The 17,988-nt window shown below is 30.1% G+C and overlaps 1 protein-coding gene across 1 annotated transcript in view; it reads left to right on the top strand.

Annotated features, from left to right (window-relative positions):
- The window catches only part of LOC134708258 (mu-type opioid receptor-like), a 61,332-nt gene that overhangs the window by 9,263 nt on the left and 34,081 nt on the right, over nucleotides 1–17,988 (top strand). The gene's annotated exons all lie outside the window — the stretch shown is intronic.

The raw sequence follows: 17,988 nt of genomic DNA, 5'->3' as shown, positions 1-17,988 counted from the left end.
TGACGCAAATGTAAAAATTCCAATCCTGTTATATAGGATGAGGTTTTTTTTGCAACAATATTTTTTTTACAAGCATCTCCATCACTACTGCATGTATAATTTGTACAAAAGAAGAATGTTCGAATGTCAATTGCAATTGTTACGTTTACATATAAAGATGGATCTAATGAGTGAAATTGGTTTCCTTCATTTTATTTGAGTAATTTGTATACGCGAGTGCCTTTATTTTTGCAAGTCTATTTATTATATACAGTCTGAATTCATTTGATGAAAAGTCATTCATTATAAGATATGTATATATATAAATAAAGTATTACAAAACAACAGAGCTCCAAGGTATTATTGTAGATTAAAACACAGACGAATAAAGATGTTATAAACAAACGATCCGAGTGATTTACAATTGTCATACTTCTGACTTGGTACATACATTTCCATTTAAAATGGTGGGTTATACCTTGTTAAATACAAAGTCTAACCTCTTTTATGTATCACAACTACTTATGAAACCGCTGAAATATCACCTTCATTACTATGACGTTACATACTTATCATTAGGAAGTATTAAAACAGTAATGTAAAAAATAAATACGCCCCTGACTTAATATGTCCTTTCAAAAATATAACTTGTTGAGTACAAAAAAACATTAATAAACTTTTAGAATGACTTAACTTTCAATTGTAATGTGTATACTCTGTTAATTTTAGAACAGATTTGTTTTACATAACAATGAATCTATTTCATGATTTTGAATTCTTGTAATGTTAAGATTTTACTGACCTGCAAAGAAATAAGTTCCATTTCAAAAGAATAAACAAAACTCTTTATTTGTTTTGAAAATCTGAAAATTTCCCTCTTCATACTATTTAAAATTTTACTACTGCTTAAAACATTCTGGAGGAGGTTTAATTGCCATTCAGTCTGGACGTTTAATCAAATAAAATGTCAAGATCGGACATTTAATCAAAGTTGAGTGTCAATTGGGAGTTATAGTTGATTGCAGTTAGCATTTCAATGCAAGCTTTGTTAAATGAGAAACAATGTCTTATTTTCGATGTTCAAATAAAGAATACGTTTTCCCTCTTCTTATTGAGTTAATGATTTAGCGCAGATTCTGCAAAGCATAAGTTATATATGTGCAGCAAATTCATAGTTCAATTTCTCATATTTCCTTGTGCGAACTAAGAATTGTATGGACAATGATCATATTCTTTTAAAACTAGTTATTTTTTTTTATCTTTTTGCTCCTTCTGTGTATGATGTGTGCTGTGGTATTTATATTACTCAGTCTTTAAGTATTTTTAATGATAAATTTTTAAATTGAAATGTTGGCTGACAAATTGTATATATTCATGAATACCATGTAGCTGCTTGGGGTCAAAGGTCAAATATATAAAAATGAAAACTTTGGTCCTATTATATTTCTACCATCTATATGTTCCAAATAATACATGCTTTTTGTGTGCTTATTTCACTTTAAAAAATCCAACAGAATCCTTTTAAAATATTTTGCCGCGAATATTGTTTAAAAACTGTTACCAACAATGAAATATATATTTGTAAATTTGTTTGTGAAATATATGTTAACTATTAATTTAGATTCTAAAATAATTCTAATTTGTTACCTATAAGTGAAATAAACTCGTTGAATAAAAGGATGTTTATTTTTTTTAAATTTCAATTGAAATAATTCAATGCATGAACATTTTGTTTTTGAATAAATCTGTCTGGTTGTGGATGAATATGTCACCTAACAGTCTAAGCAACTACGAAATACTTCATCATCTGTAGATTGGCTTTTTTATATGAATCGATGTGACTTGGTTCAAAATTCAGTGGAAAGTATTTGATATAGAAATGTAGGCATGTACTGAGATAGAAAATTATTCATTCACTTATGGTCTTAAAAACTTAACAATTGCGGGATGAATGACATGAAGACTTCAAACGTATTAGTGTGAACTTGCTGCTGTCAGTAACTGCAAGTACTCTCAGATCTTTATATCTACTAGTGTCTTTTTGTTGTTGGGATGTACCCCGTCACGTCCACTCTGTTGGTTTTCTGTTATGGTAATTACAGTTTCTCGTTTTAGACATGTTAAACTTTTCTTTGTAAAGTTTACGTAAAACCAAAGTTTAGCTTTCGAATATCATTATCACAAAGGTTGACTTAAATTGACGGAAGTGAAAATGACCTTTTAAGATATTTTAAGGAGATAGAGAAGTCACGCTCCATGCGTAACTGATTTAGTTAAAACAAAACCCATTCATAAATAAGTTGATTTTAATCGTATTGATATTAATTGAATTCAGTGCTAATGCTTCATGTTTGTCAGTAATAAATCTAATCAGGGCCGTAACTTGCCTCTTTTAAAAGTGAGTCAAACTGTAGCAAGAGCGAGGTGGGAAAAGAAATGGCAAGGGGTCTGGCGGTCGCGCAAGACTTCCAGATGCTGTGAAAAAATGACGCATACTCGTGCATTCTGTGCGTTTCGCTGACTCTTACTTTCTCTGACACGAAAGTATTTTTTGCTATATTTTTTCGACAATATATATGTATACACATTCATTGTAAGTTAAGCCTTTTAGGTTTTAGGGAGATCATCCAAAGACCAATATTCATTTCTTCTCTATTAAAGTGTCTGTTTGGACATGACTTAATGCAAGTTAAACTCTTCAATGTAAGAGGCCATATGGCAATACACAAAACAGAGGGCTAGTTTTGTATTGTTTAAAGATAAACGTTCAATTCTTTATAATTACATTAGATGTAAGTTTCATTATAATACGATATTCTGATTGGCTAACTGCACATCACATGTTATTCCGTAAACAATTGCATCAGACAATAACATTTATCATGCATGATGACACGAGGTCCCACAATACAGTGCACAGGTGAATTAAATAAAACTGGATAAAACACGTGTTTTCATGATCCTAGCTAAAAAATGTAATTATAAGTATTGAATGCTTCTTTTTGAAACTTATAGGGTTGTAAAAGCGTTGACCGTGCGTACATTTTTAGAATGAAACACGTGTTCCGCGCTTCATACAAAATGTACTTTGGTCAACGCTTTTACCACCCAATAAATTTACAAAAAGAAGCATTCAATTCTTAAATAAAGAAACGCCATTTTTTTCTGTGTTCAGTAGCATCATATCTTTTTAAAATATTTGTTCGCACCGTCAATGTCTGGACATCGGTGGACATGCAACATTGCGAAATCAGACATTTACAAATGGAAATTTACACTCACGACTATAGTCATATTAAAGTAGGACAATAAATGAACAAAAGACAAAGCCTAGTACAGATAAGACACATTAGTGCAAACAAAAGTCAATCGACACTGAAAACTAAAAGTAAGTCAGAAACATGGACCATGCTTCTTGCAAGACATTCGCCGTGAAAACAATTTGATATTAAGACAAGTCTTTGTTTCAACTTTTTTTAAATTTCCAACAGGAGGCATTTGCCTCATTAGCCCCCTTTGAATAATTTGCTTTTTCTTATTCTAAATGTATTTTTCTTTTTCTTCGTATTCAATTTGGTATAATTCTCACTGACCAGTTCAGTCTAGAAACAACTGCTGCATGTTTGCATGAATGTGTTTTAACCAATCTAACATGCCATATATATATAATTTTCTTATTTTTATTTGTTTCCTAGTATAAATGTTCACACGATTTATTATTCCGATCTATAAATAGTCTTGATCGGGGAAGCGAGATTTATTTTGCCTGTGTGTTGCCTAGCTAAGTAAACAAATCGATATTGTAATCTCAGCGTGTAATTTTTATTTCAACTTTTACGTTTGCATCAGGACGACGTTAAAAGCGAAAACGTTTATATTTTAAGAGTGATATTCGTTACTTCAAACAGAAATCGCTTTTATCTTTTAAAATTTTTTGGCAGTTGAAGACCGGTTTCTTAAAGAAAAACTTTCATACAATCGAATGAACTAAGTATAAGCTTCGGGAAGATCAGGAAATATAACATACTGTTCGTAATTCTAAAAAAATCGAAAAATTACAGTATTTAATGGTTGAATTGAAGCTTTATACATACGTACAAATCTTAATGAGCTAAAATACTTTCAGTTTAGTCATCTCTGGTGTATTTCTGATGGCTAGGTTTAAAGCGATATCAGACGAAATATGCTTAGTGCTACTAAAAAAACGGCCGTCTTTCTCGAACGTTGCGATCAACACGCTTTCGTAATCGTAAATTAAGGTGAGAAAAAAATATATTTCGTGCACAAATATTACAGTTTGAATCAAAATGCAATCTTTGCTTCAGAGATATCTACTTTTTTCTAACTTTTTTGTCTCCAAAACATTGATTCGGCAGTTTTAAGAAAGTTCAATTTTCCATATTTTGTACAGTGGCAGATATAACGTCTTTGACGTCGCAATCCCACAGAGTCCCTACAACAGTTACATGTATCTTTTGAAAATCTTTAAAAAATCCCGGTTATTTTTTCATCGTTGTTGTAAGAAAAAATGCACGAAGAATCTAGAGAGAATTAATTACCGAAATATTTTCAATGACTTATATTCCGAAACAAGCAAGCGAGCCCTTCATTTTTTTTTCTGCTTTATTTAGTTCCATCATTTTCATACTATCAATTTATAACTGTTATTTAAGAGGCTTGTTATTTTGAAACAGGGTAACGAATATCCTTTCATCAGAGAGTTGCTAAAATTTCATGTTCACAGTGACTAGGTGAAAAAAGACAAATACATATGTATGCAGATGTTACTTGTATACAAATAAAGTACATTTGTCATGTACTTTTGAGACTAATTGGATATAGATATTTATTAAAATAATTTATACTCAAGGGTTGTTTGCCTCTTCGTGTCAAGTTGACGTTCACAGTACTAAAAATGCAAAAGAAATTATACAATCATTTATGTATAGAGACACACAAATTTTTATTTGTGTTAATAATAAATAATATGACATTTATCAAAATGTAATGTAAAGTTATTGAAGAGAATATTTTAAAAAAATCCTTTGTCTTTCATTTCTCCTTATCTTTGTTCTAAAAGTTTTAAAAGATGACCGTTGTTTCCTGGTCACGGTTATGCTACAATTAAATATCTCCTGAAAATAACTGCAGCTGCTACCTTTCAAGCTGCATTCAAATATATCTTTTGAGTTCAATATTAAATCAGATATTCCTAATATCCCACAATTCTATCATATTTCTATTTTAGTTAAATATATTTGTAAACATATTTGAAAGTATTCCATTCATAAATAACTAAGTATTCAATTATGCTTTTGATATTCAGTAATGATATACAAGCGTTGACCGAATTAATTTTTGCAACTATTCATACTTAACATGTGAGCGCGAATATCCACCTCATTTAAAGGAAACACACAATAAAACAAAACAAAAAACAACACCATTTGAATCTAAAAATTACATTTTAACGGCAAAATGGAAAATATCAGTTAAACAATGCTTTTTGCCTATTTCCTTAACATTGTTTTATAAATAAAAAAAAGGAGATGTGATTTGATTGCCAATGAGACAACTCTTCACAAGTAACCAAAATGACACAGAGATTACTAACTATACGTCACTGTACAGCCTTCAACAACCAGTAGAACCCATACCACAAAGTGAGCTATAAAAGGTCCGGAACGACAAAAAATCATTAAAATGAGAAAACTAATGGCCTATTTTACCTAGCAGAGTATACGAAGTCATTAATGTTGTGTGTTATAGGTGCATATGACATTTCTTTGAAAACATGGCTGAAATAAAAATGAGAAACTGTTAAAAAATTGTGAAACATCTAAGTAAAGTAACGATTAAATTACTTAGAAGGGAATGACGGTTGTTTACTAACTAAAAAGGACACAATTAAGAAAAAAAACTTTGATATGCTTTTGTTTTATTTTTATTATGTACTAGTCACCTGTATTTAAAATTTAAGAAAGTAAACTGATTTTCTAATGAGACCACCCCTTTTAGGAATTAGACATTGTCATTTTTTGCTAGATATCATATTTGTATCTCGTTCAATATTTTTATATATATAAATCAATTTTCTTGTTTTATTTTTTAAACATGCGTCTTTTCGAAGCCTTTTATAGCTGACTTTGCGGTATATGTTTTACTCTTTTGTTGCGGCCGTGGGGTGACCTATAATTGTAAATTTCTATGTCATTTTGTCTTTGGGGGAGAGTTGTGATAAATGTAATGAAATTAAATAATGGAAATGAACTTACGATGAACAGCTGTATTTTATTTACTGGTGAAATGTTTTGATCGACCCTTAATTGCGTAATAAGTGTCTTCATCTTCAAAATGAAAGATGGTATACTGTATAACATGTTAAGAATGGTACAGTTATGCAAAAAACATGAAGTTATCAAGTATATACTAAATATTTAAAAACAAATATGCATACCTGCATGATGTTTAGTCACATGGTAATACTATTTCATAGAAACGTTTAATCACATTGACCTTTATCGCTTGATTTTTTTATATCAATAAGAAGAAATTTTGAAAACTCAGTTATTTGGAAATTTGAATGCAGAACGATCAGTATGAGGACCATTTATATGGTTAATTTAAGGGGAAACAAATTAATATCGAAAATTAATATTGATTGGAAAATTTTACAACTTGTCGAGACCATTTATCATATAAGATCAATAAAGAGAAACATATTTTCAAGCAATGGAAATTTGTCTCCACCTCACACGAAAGAATGATAGAATCAGTTTTTGTACACAAAGACAGTATGTGTTATAATTTTTCCAGCTGAACAAAGAAACCATCATGTTTTCTTTTGGGAACCTACAAGTTATTTAGGTAAATAAACTCATCATAGATACCAGGACTCAGACGCGCGTTTCGTCTACAAAAGACTCATCAGTGACGCTCAAATCCAAAAAAAATAAAAAGGCCAAATAAAGTACGAAGTTGAAGACCATTGAGGACCAATATTTCTTAAAGTGTTGTCAAATACAGCTAAGGTAATCTATACCTGAGGTAGAAAAGCCTTAGTATTTCAAAGATTTCTAAACTTTGTAAACAGTTAATTTATAAATATAAATATATCAATGATAATTCATGTCAGCATAAAAGACTAAAAGCCATAACCATATCAATGATAATTCATGTCAGGTAAAAGACTAAAAAACGTTTACACGAAAGTATATGCAAGAATTTTATTTAAAGAATTTAATCAAAATTGGTGAATCATTCTTCGAAAAACTGTAAATTATAGTATCATACCTTGTCTTTTATTTTTCTCTTTTTGTTTTGACTCATTTCATTATTCATTTTCGGAATTTTTTCCTGGCTTATAGTTTCAATGACTTTGGAAAATAAGGTTGCAATAATTGTTTTCTGGTCATTTATTCTTATCTTTCACTGGACAAAAATGACGTTATCGACTAGTTTGTCTCGATAGGAAAAATACTTAAATATCTAAAATAGAAAATCTATAAAGTTACTGTATAATCTGATTAGTAAATGTGTCTATCCTCGTGACCGATTTTTTAAAGTTAATGGAATATCCACCACAAGCATTTAAAAAAACCCAAAGAAAACAATCTACACAAAAACATGTTGAATGACAAGGTATGGATAGGAACAATAAGGAGCGGATGAACAAGATTTTGATGGAAAATACATAGGTGAAAGGATACCAAATACCATTGATTAACAAAAATTGGTAATTCGAAAACTAACCTAATCAAAATCCATAACATATTAACTTAGTTAAAGTTGCAAGTCAATTGACACTTGCTGAGAAAGCGAAGCTAAACAATCACCATAGAAATGAGATATGATATTCCTGATACTTATCCTTGCCAAATATTATTGACTTGGCCCTATTTTGTCCTTTTAAACTGAACTGTTTCAAATGTTTTATATCGATGACATCGGCAGATGACACCATCGTAAATAAGACAAGACTTTATAAATTTCGTATGTCAAAAGTGTTTTTCTGCATTTACCTTCACCAAGAATGCTCAAAACTAAACATTCGACAGCACGAGAATCTTTTTAAAGAAAACAGGACTTAAACAGAATTAGACAAGTTTATGCTTCGAATAGCATATAGTTTTTAAGGATAAAACTTTTAAATGTTGTACTTTGTCATTGTTACATCTATAATATCATCTTTAAATTTAATATCATATGATGATACAACATTGTTCCTAAAAGATACCACCACATGTAGCACTATGTTTTACATCATTCCATTATCGCCATGCAGAGACATCATTCCCAAATATTTCGTTCAAAAACTAAAAATGTTCAATTTTTTTTAACCTTTTCCCGTAAATAAGTAGGATAGAGTATGACATATAGTAACCAGAACTTGGTAACAAGCATTAAAACATTGAAAAATGCATATGTTTTTGTTATTTAGATTACATAATAATCTGCCAATACCAGTCTAGTGTTTTATTCTTTTTTATGTTATCTGTACAGATATCAAGTACATAAATCATTTACCATTAACCACTTCCTCTTTCCTTCAATGTTCAATTTCGTTGTTCTTCTCTTGTATTTAATGCGTTTCCCTCAGTTTAAATTACCCCGAATTTGTTTTTTGTTCATAGATTAACGAGTGTTGAACAGCGGTATATTACTGTTGCCTTTATTTAGGTAACCTTAATGATAACTAATTATTCCACACCATTCTCCTTTCTCAGTTTGTATACTGTCTTTTCATCAGCGAATGATGAGGGCCAGTGGAAATCTATCGTACATTTAACGATCGATTCATGCTAGCAGATAAAACAGAACAATTCGTGCGAAGACATTCTTTTTTGTACAACGGTATGAAAAGATTGTACATGGAGATATATATATGCTCTATGCATTATTAGTGAGGTAGGAGCATTTTTTGTTTTATTCTATTTTTATTAATTAAGTTTTATTGTTTTCCTTTTAATTATTTTATAAGATTGAATGTCTTTCGAATAATACTATGATGTTAAAAGCATGCTAACATCTTTTGAAATTATTAAAGGAAGATTACTTTTATAAACTATGACACAAAAAACGAAAGACAATAACAATCAAAACCAAGGAGTTAACAAAGACTCACAAAACCAAAGGACATTTACATCAACAGTTATAAATAATAATTAAGAAATAACACGAACTCCACCAAAAACCTGGAGTAAAATCAGGTGCTCCGGAAGGGTAAGCATTTCCTGCACCGTATACGGCACCCGTCGTGTTATTTCTTTGTTCAGTTAAGAATTAAATTAGTTAAATTAAGCAACACAACCAAACATAAGGTTAATGTTTGTTTTACTCATATCTATGGTGGTTCGTGAAATTAGAGGCATAACTTAATCTATAGGAATGTATAAAGTTGATGAATAGAACCACTATTTACATGAAAGCTGAAGTTTAGGGTAAAATCAGACTTCAGGTTAACTTGATATTTTTTCAAGTAAATACTATAAAGCAAGGCAGGTTTATTAAACAAAAAAAACATCATTGTTTGGTCTATGATATATTTATATTGACTGGTGATGTTATTTCATGAAAGGAATTAAAAGTATGCAACGTGTTGAATTTTCCTATTCTGTAAAGTCATCCAACACGGTTCATTGAAGAAAAATGTCTATTGAGTATTCTTATTTTCAGTCAATGACGTATTGACAAACTAGAACAATATCCCCATTGTATGCACTTTTGGATGTATATGAATTGTTAAACAAGCTCTATTCCAAGCACCCTGGTAGTCAAAATTAATTTGTGTTTAGACACAAACGGCAATATGAAAAGCATTGAAATTTATAGTGCTTCTGTAATAAATGTTTAACATATCAACTTAAACTCTGAAACACTGAAAATATTTCTTATTCTCAGTAGCAAAAATTCATATATACTTTAAGAATCAACACTGATTTTTTTTAGTTTTTCATTTCAACTCTTACCAAGATATCTACGTTCAGATATACATGTTCGGTCAGTTTTAACTCTAAAACAACTGACGCAAAGCAATCGCCCATTAAAGTTCTTTTGTTTAAGAGTAACATTGTATGTTTGTATGGCATAGTTATATAACTTTATCTAAAGTCAAATGAAATAAAAGTTATAAACTTACAATATCATGCTTTAAAGTTTAAAATTAAGCATTTGATTAAAACTGTTGAAGCCTTTCGCTTGAAACTCGTGGCAGCGAAATATTTTCATCTCTAATTCAATATATGAATGTGTTGCCAACTCTTTCTCATTGTCAAAGTTGGTATAAAGTGTAAACGGAGTTACTCTGTATTATCAGCCTCGTATTGCATCGAACACACAAAAACAACATAAAAGTTGTATTACATTGCATCTTTTATCAATTAACTTATGAACACATTTCTAAATCTTAAAACCAAATTATCTTTTTTAACTAAAAATCTTTAGATAAAAATTCGCCTTTGAAACTAAATCTTATAGCAGGAAATATTAAGTAAATCATTGAAAATAGCTAAATTATGCCTCAAATTAACAATAATTACACCAAAGATCGACATTTAGTTTGTTTCATCTAAAACTAAATTAAACTGCGTATTGCATAGACAAATAACATAAAAAAAAATCATAATTATAAGGAAAACACTCTTGTTGATCACTTTATTTTTTCAAAACACTGAATTTATTTCTAAATTAAATCTAAATTTCATATAAAAGTTTTTATATGTTTCAATATTGTTATCCTTAAAGTTTAAAGAACAGAAAAAAATAAACATATCCATAAAATAAAGTATTAAAAATCATTGAACGTGGAAAACAAATAAAACTCAGAATTCATATTTAGACTGGAAAAATATTTTTCTACATTTTCAACATCGTTTCAACATTGGTAAATTGCTGTTGTCTACAGAATTATGGGTTAAAACCATATAAGACATAGTTAGAAAGACAAAATTAAAAATATGTGATGATGGTGATTTGGTTTATAAACATGCGTTATAAACATACTCACTATTTGGTCTGTCTGACTCTAGGGAATATGATATAGACTACACAATTGTCTTGAAGCAGTCTATAAAAAAAATGAAATTGAATAATATAAATCATTGAAGATTGAATACTTCAATGGCATTAACTATTTTTCGACTTTAACTTGCAAATAACGTATACATTTAAAAGTTTCTTAATGTATGAACTGAAACTTTAAAGAGTGTAAATAATTAACATCATTGCAGACAGATTTATAGATATTACTCTGGTGTAGTAAAGTTGATTCTTTAAATGTTAGTTTTAAGAAGTGTCACTGTTCATCCAAAGTACACAATTGTGTTGATTCCAGAGATACTACCAAACTACGGAAATATTAAGAAACCCCGGGAATGATTCCCAAAAAAGCAAATGTTTTAAAACCAAAGCGATACAAGAAGTATTTGCCAAAAAGAGAGGTTTCAAACATCTACATAGCATGACGATATGTAGATAAAGCACCTACATATCGTCATGATTGTGGTTATGATTCGACCTATCAAATTATATAAATAAACACGGAGAAGAATTTTTTATTGTCAGGACAATAGTGAAATGATGAAACAAACCTACTTGATACCAATTAAGAATGTATCATTACTCATCAAGCTCATATAAACGCTACCTTAGATAATTCTAGAAAAATCCTGTATAATTTATATACGAATATTTTTCGTATCAAAAATTTCACTGTTGAATCAATATACAAAATTGAAATTGCACCAAGAAAATAATATAAAATACAATAAATAAAAGCCTCATGTATCATCTGATCAGAACAGCATTATTCAAACAATGAAGTGACAAGGACAATATAAGCAATTTGACGAATCATAACACATCTACTTATTTATAAATTGTGTAGTGCTTCAATTTCTAGTGATAAGACGAGGAAATTCTGGTTAAAGTTTTACCATAAAAGAAAGCGGAAACTCATGAACAACTAACTTGATGACTTATTTCATGTTGTACGTATTCAGTCCTACCATATTTAGTCATATTTTAGTAATTATAGTTACTTCATTCATAAGCAAACATATCATGAAATATACACATTTAAGATCCAAGCACAATAACATTAGTATTATGATAGCATTTAATCAATGTACAAATGTAAAGACTGTAGACATTTTATTTGAGAATAACATTTGGTCTAACCAATTATAAATAAATCGAATTATGCACTGAGTTTGTCTATTGACCCAATTGATCGTACATATGATTATTACATTATCCGATAAATTATAACTACACGTAGTTGCTGATTTTCCTTTTTTAATCCTATTGTTGTTACTTATCAAGTTACTGGACTCGATTTCAAAACAACACATATGAAGCGTATAACACCATGATTAAAACTATCTAATGTTGTTAAAATAGAAACAGTAAATTCCGTTATAAAATTATTAAATTGTGATTTAATAAGATAACCATCTATAATAACCAATTAGTTATACCTTATTACTGGCAAAACTGATGTCAACATTTCCGATGACATTTTCACGACATTTTAAAAAGTTCCTTACGAATGGTTTCGTAACTTAAAAGGTCTTGTTTGAACACAATTCATAACTTTAATGACGTCATAAATAAGACAAGGAAGACGAATAATAGATAGACTCCGGAGACATACTTAAGAATTATATCTAACTATAACAAGTAATTTTACGGTGTAACAAGATCAGGTTAACAATCTTAGCACGCGCTCTTAATAAGCACCTCGTTATTTATTACATTTTAATGAATTGATATGCGCCGTACTTTTAAAAGATTTTTGTAATACTGCGTGTACAATATAATTTCCTTGTTTCCCGATTTCGTGAATTCTGCAGGTATTGCCAAGCCAAGAATTAAATTGTACAACATAGAACCCATTACTTAAAATCTCCCTTGGCTTCGGTAACGTTCGTGTTGCTCTTTTGTATCTTTCGCCTCTCTTTTGTCATTAGACTCGTATGCAGATTTGGCAAAATCAAGAAATCAGATATCCACAAAAATGTGTTCTTATCAATTAATGCAGTAGGATTCTAAAATATGAAGGGTATATGTGACTGATACAGGAAATTGTTTCTTTTGCAGTTATAAATTCTCGATATTTACAGTGCTCTATAGACATTTTCATTTTGATTTGAAACATGGGTCATACTCTTTTTCAAGGAACTCAATAGAACTTGAGTAAGTCGATGAACAGTTGAAATGTACTTATAGATTATTACATGGCATTTTCCATATTGGCCCTGGTATCTACCATAGATTCCCATATTGAGTCAGTGGGCTTTAGGGGCTTGATATGGGTCGTGGGCTGATACCACGGACCATATGGCAAATTACATGTAATAATCTATTTATTACATATTTTCAAGCAAGAGACGAAAGATAGCATAGAGACACAAAAATTTAAAAACAGTTAACGAACAAAATTTAAAAATGTATCACAGTGAGTAAACAAAGCTATGTGTTAAAGTAACACAATAAGTCATAATTAACAATAGATATATTAATTTTCATAATTGTAAATATTAAACTACTTTAAGTGTTACATTTCTAAATAATGCTGAGGAATAAAATTGAAAATGGAAATGGGGAATGTATCAAAGAGACAACAACCCGACCATAGAAAAAGAATACACCATATCGCTACTATGGTTTGGAAATATGTTCCTCTTTAACTTTCGATGCCTTACAACAATCCGTAATCTATTGTGGCGTCATATATTTTCTAAATTCTATATGATGTCAAAATTTTACTGCATGGAACTGCTGTGATTTCCGCTGTTAATTTTTACATTTTTTTCTTCTACAGCAGATTCGTAACTTTCTAAAAAATAATTTCATTGTGTTTTCATTTTCGATTTTTTGTATCTTCATTTGATCTGTGAGAAACCTTTCCTGATCGTCTAGCTGCTTCGAATGACAACTTGTTAACAAATAGTTTTTGATTGACAGGTTACCGGATGTTAAACTCGGGGGCTCGATATGGATTTCGAGGGCTGATATCAATATTGGCCCCGAGGGCTGATAACCAACCTTGACTTCCGGCTATTACTGGCAATGCAAAATCGTAGATACATGTATCAGTACAAAAAACGGGATAAATGTATTTATTACTTTATGATCACAGGTCTAGAAATAACCAATACTGCTATTTGTTTCAAATTTTAAATCCACGCTTTTGTTGTTTTTGCAATTATGTGCATTTATGAAATTTTGTGTTTCAGTCATTTACTGATAGATAGACTGAGTATTTTTCAATCAACATGAGTATTAGGTATCGAATTTATCTTAAAACAAATCACAAAAAGCTTTATTTAATCTGAATGGAATGTTATGAACTTTGGAAAAAAACCTTCTTCAAGATGAAAAAACGACATCTGTGAAAATGTTTCAACCCCCTTCGTATTTTACTGATAATGAACTACTTTTTGTTTGGTATTTACCTTTACACTTAACACTGACTGAAGCAGGAGCAGTCACAGGAGAGAAAGGGTTTCATGGAACCCCTAACCAATTGTTCACCAATTTTGTACAACTTTGTACTGGATAAACTGATTTAAACATTTTCTACAACATTTCTCACATTACGTAACATTGATTTCTCAAGCATTTGTTTGCTATAAATAGTGTCAATGTTCTACAAAAGTGCATGACTGTAATGATGTCACAAATAGGACTGGATAAATGATTAATATGATGGACCCAGGAAAAAAGTCTTCAAGAATAATACTATTATATATACCAAGTTAATAGAATAAGTATCGAAACAAGGTACACAATCTAACGTATGCACTGTATAACCGCATCTCTTTTAGAAGGAAATAAAAGAATGTTACTGAAGTCATTACAGGTTTTTGAAAGAGGATGTGAAATATGTTACAAAAAATAATACTAGATAATCTTGAAATTATTCTAAATCATAGTTACAATATTATTTTCATATTGTGTTGGGGAAAAGATACCAGAGGGATATTTAAACTCACAAGTCAAAGCAAACTGACAATGACATGACAAAAAGCGAAACCCGACTAGAAGACAAACTGTAGTACTCAAACACAATTAAGAAAAAATTAGAATATAAAATGTTTTTTTTTTATAATTGTTATCTTAGGATATTTATTTATTGTATTTAAAATCTTGTTCTAGATTATTTTTCTATTCTTTATATTGATCAACAGATAACCTTTGATGTAGAAAATGGATTCGTATATAAATCCTACAGGATTTTTTTTCTAGACACGAACCGTCTGGGTACTCCAAAAGGAAAGCAAATCCTTTATTTAGGAGAAGGTCGTTGTCTGCCAGACCAGCGATTCATTAACAAAGAATAGTCTGTGTCGATCGAAAAAAAATAAATAAAAGGTCAAAATGTAAGAGAATTAAAGAACCAAAACTTCGAAAGGTTTTAACAAATACAACAAAGGTAATCGTATAAAAATTGAAAGTCGTGTAAATATTTCTATTTTAACTCATGATTGTGAGTGAATAAATGATGAAAATTTTACTACACTATAGAGCTAACCGATAAACGACTGCAAACTTGCGAAGTTTTATACGACGGTGTTTGCGAGAATTACGCAAGTAGATATAGTCGCCAATGTGCAAAACTGTGTTCTTGTTAGATTTCAATAAATTAAAAAAAAAATACGAAAATAAACATCCAAGTAAACCCAAAATGTTAAAAGTTGAATGCTAATGTCCAGCACAAGACGTGTTTTCATGACGTTATGTCATCGTAATGTAACAACACAATCATTGTTTTATTGTTAGAATGTTTCTGGATTTTTTTTCTTCTAAAGTTTCAAACGGTTCGTATTTGTTCAGATTTGGTTGCATTAGATACTTTTCCATTTGAGGTTGTATGTCTAAGTATCGTTTTTACAAAAAGAGAATAGGACAAAGTTTAAATTTATTATTTCCAAAGCGGTCTATGTGTTCGATTCATGAAATTTACAATGTACTTGCGAATTTTGATATTTGTTAATTCTGAATGCTGACCTTTCACAAACATTAAATTCCGTATGTCTTATAGAGTTTTTCCTGCATCTCTGACAGATTGTGCAGTTTATAACATTAGTTACTAACGGGAGGGATTGTACCTGATATTCATATGATGAAGACATAATCTTTCAATCAGTTTAATTGAGGTCTGGAGCTGGCATGTCAGTTAACTGCTAGTTGTCTGTTGTTATTTATGTATTATTGTAATTTTATTTATTTTCTTTTGTTACATCTTCTGACATTAGACTGGGACTTCTCTTGAAATGAGTTTTAATGTGCGTAGTATTATGCGAATTTTCTAATTTGGCTAGATAAACAGGGGGAGGGTTGAGATTTCATAAACATGTTTAACCCCGCTGCAATTTTGCGCCTGTCCCAAGTCAAGAGCCTCTGACCTTTTGTTAGTATTACATGATTTTTAATTTTAGTTTTTTGTGTATAATTCGGAGTTTAGTATGACGTTCATTATCACTGTACTGGTATACATACTCTTTTAAGGTGCCAGCTGAAGGACGTCTCTGGGTGCGGGAGTTTCTCGCTGCATTGAAGACCCATTGGTGGCCTTCGGCTGTTGTCTACTCAATGGTCGGGTTTTTGTCGCTTTGACACATTCCCCATTTCCTTTCTCAATTTTATTAAAAACTATTTAGCTGTCATTTGAATGTAATAACGTTATCTAATATCATAAGATTATAACAATGTGTCATTTCACAATAACCCATTTCTGATAAATAATACGCAAGTCGCTTACAAATGATTTTTTAAATGATAATGATGAATGGAGCATACTGCCGTACAAAGTAACGTAATTGGGAAGACATTTCACAGAAATGTAAAGAAACTAATATCAATTTAGTAACTTCTATTTTTGGATTTTTATCTAGCATTTGGAGGAGATATATCCTCACATCTGTATATCAACTTATATGTTTTCATGTACCTTACTGATTTACTTTAATACTTCTTATATAAACTTTAATGTTGACAGCACTGGTAGACATTACAAGACAACTCCCTTTAAGGTGGTATGCGAGTCGATCTACATCTTGGATTATAAAACATCAGAACGCAATAGGTCTACATTATAACAATGTAAGAAAATATCGATGCAGGAAATCAATTAACATTTAAATGAACACATTTATATGATTTTATCTAGATATATCAGATATATATATATCTGTACAAAGACATAATATATTTAATCGATTTCAAAAACGTTAAAGTCGCGTATTAAGGGCAGTAGCCCGATATTCCAGTGGATTATTTAAAAATGTTCCTCGTTTTACGTGTCTTACATCTAACAAGTAGGATTTATAGAAGACCGTCTTATATGACAGTTTAATTTCAGATAGATTGATGAGGAATTTTCTCTCAATAATTCTTTTTCCTGATTTATCAAATATCTTATTTCTTAACGAAATTATCATTAATGATTAATAATTAGCATAGTTTTATATAAAGACTCAATTGATGGTGGTTAAAGGGAAACCTTTTAAGATTAGAAACGTACAAAACTAAGACTAAATCCATCTCATGTTTCTGCTAGGATAATCGGAGTAGCATGAGTATCCGTCCATCATCTTTTAAGTACTTTACTACTTGTAAAAGGGAGAGAAATCGTTCTATAATTGTTTTGTTGAAATAATTTATAAATTGATATCTGATAAAAAGATAAAAGTTTTATCGTTTAAAGAGTCATAAATAGTTATCCTTTCAAATGTGTGTTCATTTTATCTATAAATAAAGGGGTTGATATATAATGTTATGTTGTGATATACATTATAGAAATGCAATAAAGTAAGACTATACCAAAGGACATACAAAAACCATAAGTTGAAGGAAGAAATAAAAGGAAGAAAACACAGCACAATAGCTCTTCAAAATCGATATCAATATCGAATCAATTTCTTGCATTTGATTATACATTTAATTTTTCTTAGACAAACATCATCGAGAACTTCTCAATAGAATAAGACAAAGTTGGCGTCTAAC

This window comes from Mytilus trossulus, chromosome 1, assembly GCF_036588685.1.
Source record: "Mytilus trossulus isolate FHL-02 chromosome 1, PNRI_Mtr1.1.1.hap1, whole genome shotgun sequence".
Taxonomy (NCBI): domain Eukaryota; kingdom Metazoa; phylum Mollusca; class Bivalvia; order Mytilida; family Mytilidae; genus Mytilus; species Mytilus trossulus.
This window is presented reverse-complemented; position numbering and strand designations above follow the sequence as displayed.